At 50.3% G+C, this 12184-nt stretch overlaps 1 protein-coding gene across 1 annotated transcript in view; it reads left to right on the plus strand.

Moving 5' to 3' along the window:
- LOC308356155 (kinetochore-associated protein NSL1 homolog) overlaps positions 1-12184 on the plus strand; it is a gene marked incomplete at its 3' end in the record, with an annotated part of 431182 nt that overhangs the window by 76772 nt on the left and 342226 nt on the right. The window lies entirely within an intron of this gene.

Consider the following 12184-nt stretch of genomic DNA (forward strand, 5'->3'; position numbering starts at 1 on the left):
TGCGGGAGGCACCTTTGGGGGCCTGGAGAGCAAAGGCTGATGGGAATTCTTGCCACCGCAGCTGGGTCTCGAAGGGGTAGTCATGCTGGGCGGGACTTGGGCTTGTCTTCCGGTTGGGTGGCCCTCCGTCTCCGTCAACAGCCCCGCCCATGCTGGGCTCTCATGGGAAATGTTCTCTTCCAGGCTCGCTTTCCTGTCTCTTCTGGACACTCTTGGGCCACCTCCCCATTCCAAAAGTAGGCATTGGATCAGAGGACAATTTGACTTTATGCTAGTATGAATCACAACAGAACGGGGAAATCTGTCCCCTAGTTGAAAAAAACAAATATTTTGGCAGATGAGGAGAGCAATTTCCTTTCAAAAGTCCCGTCTAACTATTATTTCAGGAAAAGCAGAACCAAGACAAGTGGAAGGTGGCCCTAGAGAGAAAAGCAAAATGGCAGAGGACTCCCCCATCCTCTTCCAATTCTCTTTTTCTCTGGACCAAGAGAGTTGTGGAGGGCAGAGCCATACCATCCTAAAGGGCACAAGGAACGGGAACAGAAGGAAAATGCTTTGCTGTAAATGTAGATGTTAAAAAGAAGAAAGTAAGAAAAGAGAGAACCCAGACCCTCCCAGGGGTGACCAACTTGCTGACTTCCTAACAAGTATACATATTGGCTACTTGTCGAGGGCCTCCTTGTTCCTGGGCAAGTGTCTCCTGCCCCCCAGGCCTTTCGTGGGAGGGTCTCTTGTAACTCACACCAGCTGCAGGCTGCAAGGTTTCCCTGGTCAGAGGCATTGGAATCTGCCGTTAGAGACCCAGGCACCTGCAGAACCAGGCCAGAGCTTCCCGGATGCGGCTGTTAAGGGGAATGGTGGCATTTCTTCGTAAGAGACATGTTATAAATCATAATCATCCGGCCTGATTCGTGCACTTTGCAGACAAGGGGCTCTGAGGCAGTGGGGGAAAGGCCTTGCCCAAGGTCCCCCGAGAGCGAGGAGCAGAACTAGGTCGGAACCGCGGAGGGTCTGACATGACTCCCAGTCCACCACCATCAAGCTGAAGCCATGTCGCAGGAGGTGACTCAGGGCAGGACCTGGGGTCTCTACGTGGCGTGACCTCGTGTCAGCACCTCACAAGGCTGGCCGGGACCACCACAGTGCCGGTGACCAGCCCATTCCTGAGCGGTAGACTCAGAGCCAGGGTCCCAGAGCCAACGTGGCTGTGAGTATGAACACATAGAGTGTGTGCCTGTACCAGCAGGTGTTTGGAAGCTGCCGTCTCTCACCTCCAACACCGTCTGTCCCTGCAGGGAGCACCTTCCGTGCTGGCCGGGTCTCAGGCAGGCCCCGTGGGACTTCCGGCGGTCCTGGCCTGCACAGTCCTCCAGCGGGACTGCCCGCTGATCCGCTCTGTGGATCTGTGGCACCGTGTCTGGCCGGCTGCTCCCCGGTTCCACTGCGAACCCCAGAGTGTCTGCGCCTGCTGGCCTCCCTGGCCTGAGTCCCCTGGCTCTGCACCATGATTCAGAGACCATCTCCTTCCATGGAGTTGCTCTGTGCCCCCAAGGCCTTGGGGCCCCCTGGCTCCTCTCCTCTGGCCAGGAGACTCAGGACAAGGGGCCCAGGGAGAATGGTGGGGAGCAGATCTCTCTCATACCATTTCCGCCCACAGCCATGGCCAGTCTCAATCGCTCGGCCTCACTGAGCGACCCGGGACGTTGCGGAGTGAAATTCGGCCATGTCTTCAGTGGGGGACAAATCAGATTTGGGGACTACCTGTCAGTCTCTGGCAGAAGAAGATCTAGCTTTGCTCCCTCCCCGTCACTGAAACTGTCCTCCTGCAGGTCCCCAGTCAGCTCTGGCTGCCAAATCTAATGGCCACACTTCAGGTCTGGTCTTCCTTTCGTCCCGCAGATTACAACACTAGCTTCTGCGTTTCCTTCCGTGTCTCTACCTGCTGCTTCACAGCAGAAAGGGGCTCCTCTTCTTGGGGCCTCCATCTCCCATCTATCCCCGAACTGATAATTCCTGCATCCGGACCCAGAACGACGGCCGGTATATTCAGGGGCCCTTCCCACGTCTCCGAGAGAACATCACACAATCATAACCCACTCGACACGTTCCCAGCCGTACTCACGATCGCATCGTCTTCCCTTCAAAGATGTTTCTCGATCTTTCCCGCTGGTCTGAGAAAGGGGTCTGCCCCCACCTGGCATCACAGCTGGAACCCCTGTGCTCCCAGAATAATTCACCAAGCCCTTCAGTTGAGCCTCCCAAATACCCCCGGATCCGGTCACTTGGCTCCGACAGGCTAATGGCTTTATCTGCTAACAAGGCCTTGATTCCAACTAGCTGCTAAGCACGGGGGCCTTCCCCCCGAGCCGCGGATTCACGAAGGTGGAGCCGCCCCCACATCTGATGTCAGAGCAGTACATGTGACGTCAAGCAGCCCCAGCCAGGGAAGCTCAGGGTAGCGCATCATGGGGCTGGGGTCCGAGTCCCCTCCGGGATAACTGGCTATTGCGACAAGAGTTTTGAAAACCAAACGTTCACTGACCCTGGCTGCTAAGAACGTCCTGATCAACCTCCCCACTGGGGCAGCTCAGTTCCCCAGACCCCCACTCCGAAGAAACAAAAATTGTATATAAACTTGAGGAACTACTGTATTATTCCAGGAGGGACAAGGCAAGTCGGTAAGTTGCCGGGGATTGGATTCACTCGGTTGTATTCACACGGTGGCTGCGTGCGCGGCCTGGAGCCCCACATCTGAATCGAGTCCCCCAGTGACGGTGTGTGTTGGGCTGGTGGGGGGAAGGGAGGCAGGCTGAGAAAGGCCCCTTCAGCATAGAAAGTGTCGGAGGGAGGAAACCCTTCCTTCACACCCACGTGGCCACCCCACTTCCTGTCCGCAACCCCTCCCTGTGTTGCTGCAGCCCAGCCTTGAAGCCTGGGGTTTCCATCAATGAATCAGGCCCCAGTTTGGGCCCCAAACCTTGGTTGAGAATGATGACAGTAATGGACAGGAAAGCGAGACCCAAAAGCCCCTCTCTTCTTTCCCATCAACACTAGGGTTTCCACGGTCCGGGTTGTACTTACCAGGGCTGTGAGTTCTGTCCTAGCAGGAGCTAGAAGACAAGGGGGCGGCCCTCAATCTCATGGACACATCTTCCTTCCCACGATATCTGGGAAGTCCTGGCAGGGTCATCCATGCCACGGCAGGAAGGCTTATAAAGGAAAGCCGGGGAGCAGAAAGAAGGGAAAATGGAGAGGAGGAAGGGGAGAGGAGGGAAGGGAAGGGGGAAAAGAGGGAGCGGGAAAGAAGGAAGGAGGATGGGGAGGGCGGTGGGGATCCTGAGCTCTGAACCAAAAGCATTCCTGCTCCTGGGCAAGTGATGCTGAATCCCCAGGGGGTTGCGCAGCTGGAAGCCCCCTAATAATGACCTGTAACTCGAGGCGGGGGAGTGGTGCTGGCCAAGGCCAGAATGTTTGCGAACCACTCCACGCTTGGAGTCGAGGGATCTTTCCTGCCTTGCCCACTTGGAAATGGACCTTCTTGGTGAGATTGCCCCCACTTATCTATTTGGGACCAAAGGAGATCTTTGGGTTCTTGTCTGCCACCATAGGCATCATCACCAGTAGCATGACCCACTCTGAAAGTCTGCATTTAGCAGGTGCCGATGCACTTGGTGTGGCATGTTTGAAGAACTCGTGTCTTAAATCTGGAGCGGTGTTCAGGGCTGACTCTGGCCCTGGGGGCAGCTCACCTGCTCTTCTGGGTGTTCTAGCGTGACCTTTTGGGGTCCGATATTCTTGACAAGGTCAGAAATGTCATCCAAGATCAGACCAAAGGCCACTAGCCCAGAATTCCGACCACGATGCTGAGGAAAGTGTGAGGGACAGTCCAGTGTTTGCATTCTAAGACACCATCCTGAAAGGCCAAAGATGGAACTGGAACTTCCCTGATTTCCCTAAAAAACCTGCTACTTATCTATCCATCCATTATCGAGACCTTTCTTGAGTGGGTCTAAGTTCTCAGTGGCCGTGTGCGGGGCATCAGCCTCTGCTCAGCTCTGAAGCCGTCCTCTGCTCTGTCTCTGTCTCGGTCCCTCGCTCATGGACAGAGCAAGGGTCCTTGCCCGGGGTCTGGAAAGTGGCAGTGTTTCCCGAGCATCCCGGCATTCGTGGAGGTCCTTGCGATCTTTCCTCTAGACTAGCGGCAAGGCAAAAAAGTACCTTCCCAAATGTCACAAACCCACAGGAGGCGCAATCTGCCAGGCAGTACTTTCTGAAATTGAGAAAGTTAGAGAGTTGGAGGAGCACCAGTGGGGGCCAGCATCCCGCGGTAGAAGAATGGAAAGAACCAGTGAATGTACCTTGCAGTAGTTCATGAACTATTGTGGTTGAGTTTGCTAATTATCAATGATTACTAAACTTTATTAGTAATTACTTACTCACTCTAATAACTGATTGATTGTACCAAACCAATACATTTATTTATAGAAGTAAATAACAAAACACTTATTTAAAAATAAAACTATGAATGATTAGTTGTTACTAATTTGTGAATTAGCTGTTTATTTGTTTTTTAAGATTTTGTTTATTTATTTGACAGAGAGTGACACAGCGAGAGAGGGAACACGAGCAGAGGGATTGGGAGAGGGAGAAGCAGGCTTGCCACCAAGCAGGGAGCCTGACGTGGGGCTCGATGGGGCTCGATCCCAGGACCCTGGAATCATGACCTGAGCTGAAGGCAGAGGCTTAGCAACTGAGCCACCCAGGCACCCCTGAATTAGCTATTGTTTAAATGATTAGTAGCTAAGTATCCATTTTGTGTGTGTGTGTGTGTGTGTGTGTGTGTGTCGGGGTTGGGGGGAACAAGGACCAGCAAGGGACAGATAACCCTCAACACAAGCACATATCTTAGAGAATCACCTTAACAAATAACTTCTGAAATCCCACCTCTAGACCTTTTCCCGTTTGAGGAGGGGAGAGAGAATGATTTTCTCCATCTGGTCTGAGCCAGTAATATTCCTACTTAGATCGTAAATAACTAGAGGACAGGGATCGCGTTATTCATCCATATATCCCTGGTTGTTTACCATGGTTGTTAGCACATGGTAAGCACTGAAATCCCCGTCTGAGAGAGTGATGGAATGAATGGTTACTTCTTCCGTAGTCCTCATTCCATGTAAGCCCTCACCCCCATTCCACACCCCCATCATTTAATCTTACTTCCTTTGCCATGTGAATTTCTCAGTGTTATTTCCCCATTTAAGGGCATGCACCTAACCTACTTCCTTCGTTCCTATAATTCTTCATCTGGGTCATTCTGCCTGCTTTAAATTAGGGATTCCTGTAAGTCGGCAGTGAAGTTGCTTCATAAAGATCTTGTAGCGATAATGTCGAAAGCACAATAGGTTGATGACGATGAAGGTGTAGGTGTGGGGCAGAGAACACACACGAAACAAGACTCTCCGTTGCTTTCTTCAATTTAAATGCTGGAAATAGTCACTATATTTTTATTTGCTGTACAACACTATTTTTTAAGTCTTTAAGATTTGCTTAGGGGTATTGGACTTATCACGTGCACGCAGGTGGATACGGGAATCGCACCAGTGGCTCTGGTCTGGAGGGGAAAAAGAGGAATTGAGCAGATCAGTCTTGGAGGGGAAAAGCTCAAGGGAAAACTAGGTATTGTCGTGAGGACATTCCTGACGTTATCTAATTACAGCCTTTCGACGTCTTTGAGCCATTTTACAACTCTGTAAATTATAGCTGATTGGTAACAACGCACACTGATTCTCATCTCTAGACATGCAAATGATGTCCTGTTCCTCGAAGTCAGTTTACTTTTCTCCCTCCCTCCTCCTTGAGAAACCAGTCATGCTTCCATGGGCGTGTTCAGCTCAATATTCCAAATCTATAAATATGGTGGTTCTTTGCATTCTCTTTTGAACGGGCTACATAAGTGCTCAGCTTCCCCAGCAATTAACAACCGTTAATCTTTATGATCTTATTTAATCTCTAATAAGTAAAAATTTTAACCCCTGTTCATTTCATATCTGAACAAGGGCCCTGACTTTGCCTTTGTTTGCACTTATTTTTTTTTTAAGATTTTATTTATTTATTTGACAGACAGAGATCACAAGTAGGCAGAAAGGCAGGCAGAGAGAGAGAGAGAGAGAGAGAGAGAGAGGAGGAAGCAGGCTCCCTGCTGAGCAGAAAGCCCAATGTGGGGCTCCATCCCAGGACCCTGGGATCATGACCTGAGCTGAAGGCAGAGGCTTTAACCCACTGAGCCACCCAGGGGCCCCTGCCCTTATTTTTAAACAGGACCCAATGACCCTAGTGTTGTTGGGCGATGTTCTCCCCATGAGGACAGAGTCCAAGAAAGCCAGGCAGTATATTGATTGACACTGAGTGTGTCATCTCCAAGGGGCATTGTCTCTGGGACCATTTCTCCTGTTTTGCTGTCCTGGGCTCCATCATCCTGAATCAGGTTCTCCGATTTGCTGTTCGTCCTCCTTACTGTTAACTCAAACTCCTGACCATCCTTTACATCACCACGAAATGTGATTTTCTCCAGCAATCTTCTGTGATCCTACAAAGTTGATTGAGGGGCTTTCCTGGACTCTGGATGTGAGTCAGAGCCCACATCCCATTCGATTGTTACTGCTTGTTCTGTTATCTAACTTCGGTGAAAAAATTTCTTGGTCCTAAAGAGAATCATTGTGGAAACAATTTCCCGTCTTCTCTGTCGGTGGACACATCCCCTTGTTTTCTTTCTTGTGTATTTTCATATGCGTGGGCACCCTCCCTAACACCTGTGGCACCTTTTCTTTTTGATATTGCTCTGTCTTTCCCCCCGCCCCACGCCACCCCATCCTCTCTAATAAACCACAGAGCCCACAAAACAACCACATAACTGAACTGAACGTCATTGCTTGGAAGGCAGCGGGACCCCAATACATTGAATCTTGGGCTATTCTCCAGCAGAGGCTCAACAGGGGAGTGGGCGGCTCCCCGAGGCCACTCTTGGGGTGAACCTGAAGCCAGGGTGCATAGAACTTCCCACCTCCAAAAGAAAATGATGAGTCATCTGGGCCCCCGCAGGAGGCTAGGAAAGTAAAAGCATCAGAGGCTCGCTGGGCCCCAGATCGGGCTGAGCAAATCTGTGCACTTGCCCAGACCGCTTCTTTAGATGAAGAAGGAGAAAATTGATGATGCGTTTCACAAAGAGGCAGACGCCCTTTCCAAGCCTGGCTTGGGAAAGGCTCTGTGGCCCGCTTCCATGTCACGCCCCCCTCCCCCCGGCTCACCCCCGGGGGCCCAACAAAGGTGGCTGGTGGTCACTGAACATTCTTGGCCTTCCAGCATCCTGGGTGAGAAAATATGGATTCCTGCGTCTTTAAGAACTGAAACTGGGTAGAAACAGGATTTGATACCCTGTAGGAGCCAGGAGACTTCCCTTTTGCTGTTCAAGTTTCGTCTTCAGTTATCAGGAACTGAGCAGGGGTATAGGACCTGGAGCTCGGCGCACGGGTCTGTGAGCTGCTGCTTTCTGGAGATGAATCCACTCTTCTTTCTTTTTGAATGTACCTCATCACAGCAGAAAATACGTTTGAGAAAGTCCCTGGTTGACTCTGCAGGTCGCAGGGCTTCGCTGGAAGAGAGGAGCACGCTGTGTAGTTCCGGAGGCCGGCCGGCCCCAGGAGCCCTCCCCGGCGCTGCCCTCGGTCGGGCTCAGGGCCCAGTGGGCACGGGGTGGGGGGGGGGCGGCCCCGGGAGCGGGGCCCCAGCGCCCAGCCCCGTCTGCAGGGCGAGAGAGCAAGAGGTCAAGGGACGCCGTGTTGGAAGGCCTTGGAAGTCACGTGGTGCAAATGCGCTTTCAGAGCTGAGGCAGTCAAGGCCAGGATGCCAGCAGGGCGCCCCTGAGGGCAGTCGGCGTGCGGGAGGGTCGGCCTGTCCGAATCCAAGCATCTTGACTTCCTGTGATGTGGTTTCGCTGTCCTTCCACAGACTTACCGAGCCGCTGCCTCGCACAGGCTGCGCGGTGGGGGGACGTGGTCGTGCCGGTGCGTCTCGAAGTTTGCGCCTCAGCGTCTGCACCTGATCCGTTCTCCACCCTTCCCTGCCTCTCGGTGTCTGCAGGCCGCTCCCCTGGCCTTCGGCCCGGGCTCTCCCGATGGCCGGCTCCGCGCTGGCGGTCACCCAGCGGAGGTACCAGTAGGAGACTGGAGTGTGAGAGCAGGGAGGCGCGGGCCAGGCTGTTTCTGGCCTGTCCCTCTGACTTGGAACCTTCCCTCTGGCAGTGGCTGCTTCCTCTGTGACTGTAGCTTCTCCTGCACGAGCAGCCCTTCCTCCACAGCTCATTGTCCCTGGGCCTCAGCAGCACTGGCCTCTCCCTCCGGCCCCTCGGGCCGAGGACATGGAACAGCTTCCCGCCGTTGAAATCCCTTGGGGGCCTCCACTTCCTTGTCCGATCCCCCCATTCCTGCCCACTGCCCCTTTATTAAAGTCTCTTCAGATGAACCATCAGAGTGGAATCCTGGAACCTGTCGGATTCGCTGGTGAAACTCTTCCAGCATATTCTAAATCAAAGGGCTAACGAAGTCCACGCTAAATAACGCGGCAACCACCACAGCAAGAGCCTGGCGAACGTTGCCTCGGACGTGCTCGGAGTCCGAGGCTCAGAGTCTATCCAACTGACTGACGAACGCCCAGCGAGCACCTTTCTGGCCAGCAGGGCCTGCCCCAGGGACGCAAAGCTCAAGGGCTGGCGGGAGTCGGCCCGTCTCTGGCCCAGCCTGCTGGGTCCGCTCAGGGCGCCCGACTTCCTAGGCTCTCTGTGGGACGTGCAGAAGTCACCCTGTCCACCTCCCTCACCTCCAGTCCCGTGTACAACCCGGGTCTGCCCTTGGGCTCTCAAGGCCTAGCAAATGCAGTCGTCACCCACCCAGCTTCCTCAGCGAGAAGCTCCAGTGACCTGGACGCCTGCTTCCCCCGGGGCCAGCGGTGCCCCCGCCCATCCCTGTCTTCTCTCTGTTCTCACTCCATCCCTAGAAACGCCACCCGATCTGGACTAGTCGTTCTCAACCAGGATCAACTGGGGGTTGTTGCAAAATGCAGATGCGTGAACCCTCCTTCCCTCTGTCTCCTAAGGAGATAGAAACATTTTTGACCGGAGTAGGCTGTATCTTGCTAAGACCCAAATCCCACATTCACTGAGTTCCGTCGGTTTTGAGCTTCATTCTCTCTTCCTTGCGATACTTTCTTCCCGGACCTCCTGCCTCTCATCTCCTCCACACACCAATGGAATTATCTGCTCCAGAGCCCAATCCGATCAGTTCTTTCTCTCGTATAAAAACCTTTAGTGGCTACAATGATAAAAACCAGCCTGCCTGGGCAGACGAAGCCTTTGGCATCTGGTTTTAACCTATCCTTCTAGCTTCTTTCCCGGAGGTGTAGAGAGACTAAAGCAGATGACAGCAGGCGCCGAGAGGGGATGGACACAGACAGGAGATGACATTAAAGATTTAGGGGGTTCAGCGGCTGAGGCCGGAAGAGGAGCTTTGGATCCAGGACTGCCCTCCAGGCTCAGAATCCACGGGGTGTCTCTAAGGATTCCTGGGAGACTTAATTTTCTAGGTAAGTCCTCCATTTAACGAAATGGGATGAATTTTAGTTCCTCATGATCAGGAAAACCTAAGTAAATCAATGCCTTTCATGAATGTCTCACCTGATCGGTACTTATCTACCCGCACCTGATAAGTGCTTAACTACCAGCTCAGCCTCCCTTGAGGAGCTTCTGGATTAGCTGATCCGAGCCCTTCTTCCTTCTTCGCCGCCGCCGCCTCGGTGACGGCTTTGCTTTTGTTTTATTCGATTTTAGATTCATTGTATTATCTTAAAAATTCTGTATAAATTTATAATCAACTTGTCAATGTCTGTAAACCACAGCTGTGTTCAAGTAGGATTGTGCTGAATCTGTGATTCCATTTGGGGAGATTAAACATCTTGAAAAAACTGAGTATTCCAATCCATGTTGGTGATCTATCTATTCATTTGTTTAAGCATTCTTTAATTTCTCCCTGCTTATATGTAATGTTTTTATAAATCCCATGTTTTATAATATTCAACAGAAAGGTCTTGCACACCTTCCATTAAATTTCCCCCTAAGTCTTGTCTGCTCTCTGATGTTTCTGGAAATGGAATTTATAAGATTCTGGTTTCCCAATTGTTTGTTGCTGGTTTTTGTATATTGATTTTGTGTTTTTTTAAAGATTATATTTATTTATTTGACAGAGAGACACACAGTGAGAGGGAACACAAGCAGGGGGAGAGGTGGGAGAGGGAGACGCAGACTCCCCGCTGAGCAGAGAGCCTGATGCAGGGCTCCATCCCAGGACCCTGAGATCATGACCTAAGCTGAAGGCAGCCGATTAACGACTGAACCACCCAGGTGCCCTGATCTTGTATTCTTTAACCTTGCTAAATTTACTTGTTAATTCTAGTTGGATTTTATTTTTCTGATTCCTTGGGATTTTCTATGTAGATAATCATGTTGCCTGTAAGTAGAGAAAGTTTTACTTTTTGCTTTCCAAATTTTGTGCCTTTTAATTCTTCTTTTTTACATTGGCTGAGGACTCCAGCACAATATTTAATAGGCGAGTTAAAAGTAGTTATCATTACTCTGCCTGTTTGTGCGCTTGTGAGTGTACTCTCTCTCTATTAAAAAAAAAAAAAAAGTAGTCATCATTTCATTGTTTCCTACATCGGGGGAAAGCATTTAGTCTTTCATCATTAAGTATATTGCTAGCTGTAGGGTTTTTTGTTTTCTGTTTTTCCCGAATTACCCTCTATCAAGTTGAGAAGTTCACTTCTATTTTTACTTTGCTGACAGTTTTTAGTCATGAGGAAATACTGAATTTTTTCAAATGTTTTTTTCCGGCATCTACTGAGATGATGGTTTGATGTTTTTTTTAAGATTTTATTTATTTATTTGACAGAGAGAGAGATCACAAGCAGGCAGAGAGAGGGGGGGAAGCAGACTCCCTGCTGAGCAGAGACCCCGATGCAGGGCTCGATCCCAGGACCCTGAGAGCATGATCTGAGCCAAAGGCAGAGGCTTAACCCACTGAGCCACCCAGGCGCCCCGATGGTTTGATTTTTAAAAATCTTTTTTTCTGTTAAAACGGTCAACTACATTAACTTATTCTTGAATGTCAAATCAAACTTTCATTCTTGGGATATATTCCATTTGGTCATGGTACATCATTCTTTTTGTATATTGCTGGATTCAATTTACGAACATTTTGTTAAGAATTTTTGGGTTGCCTGGGTGGCTCAGTCGCTGAGCGTCTGCTTTCGGCTCCGGTTGTGATCCTGCGGTCCTGGGATCGAGCCCCGCATTGGGCTCCCTGCTCAGCGGTGAACCTGCTTCTCCCTCTTCCACTCCCCCTGCTGTGTTCCCTCTCTTGCTGTGTCTCTCTCTGTCAAATAAATAATTAAAATCTTTTTTGAAAAAAAGGAATTTTTGCAACTATGTTCATGAGAAAGAGTGGTCTGTGGTGTTTTTCTTGAACCACTTTTGTAAGATTTTGGTATAAAGGTTCACTTTTAAAATTAAAATTAATGTTTAATCAAACATTTGCATAATGTTTTAAAACATTAATTTGTGCTTGAAGACTTATGGTACATTTAGAGTTAGTTTCAACCACAAATTTAGCAGAAGGGCCCAAAATATTTGTGCTCGAACAAGATATGTATTTTTTCCATGTAAAAGCTGCTTAAGGGGAAGGCAGTCAAACTGGTATGGCAGTGCCATTGTGGCATCAAAGACCCAGGCTCCTTTTCTTTAATGTCATTTCATATTCCAAGATGGCGGCTGGAGCACCATTCATCAGGTCCATATTCCAGGCCAACAGCTATAGAAAGGGGAAGAAAAGAAAGTGGGTATCTGTCTCTCACTTTTACATAGACTTTCTGGAAGACCCTTTTTTTTTTTTAAAGATTTATTTATTTATTTATTTATTTGTCAGAGAGAGAGAGAGGAACGAGAGTGAGCACAAGCAGACAGAGTGGCAGGCAGAGGGAGAAGCAGGCTCCCTGCCGAGCAAGGAGCCCGATATGGGACTCCATCCCAGGACGCCGGGATTATGACCTGAGCCGAAGGCAGCTGCTTAACCAACTGAGCCAC

This window comes from Martes martes, assembly GCF_963455335.1.
Source record: "Martes martes genome assembly, chromosome: 15".
NCBI lineage: Eukaryota > Metazoa > Chordata > Mammalia > Carnivora > Mustelidae > Martes > Martes martes.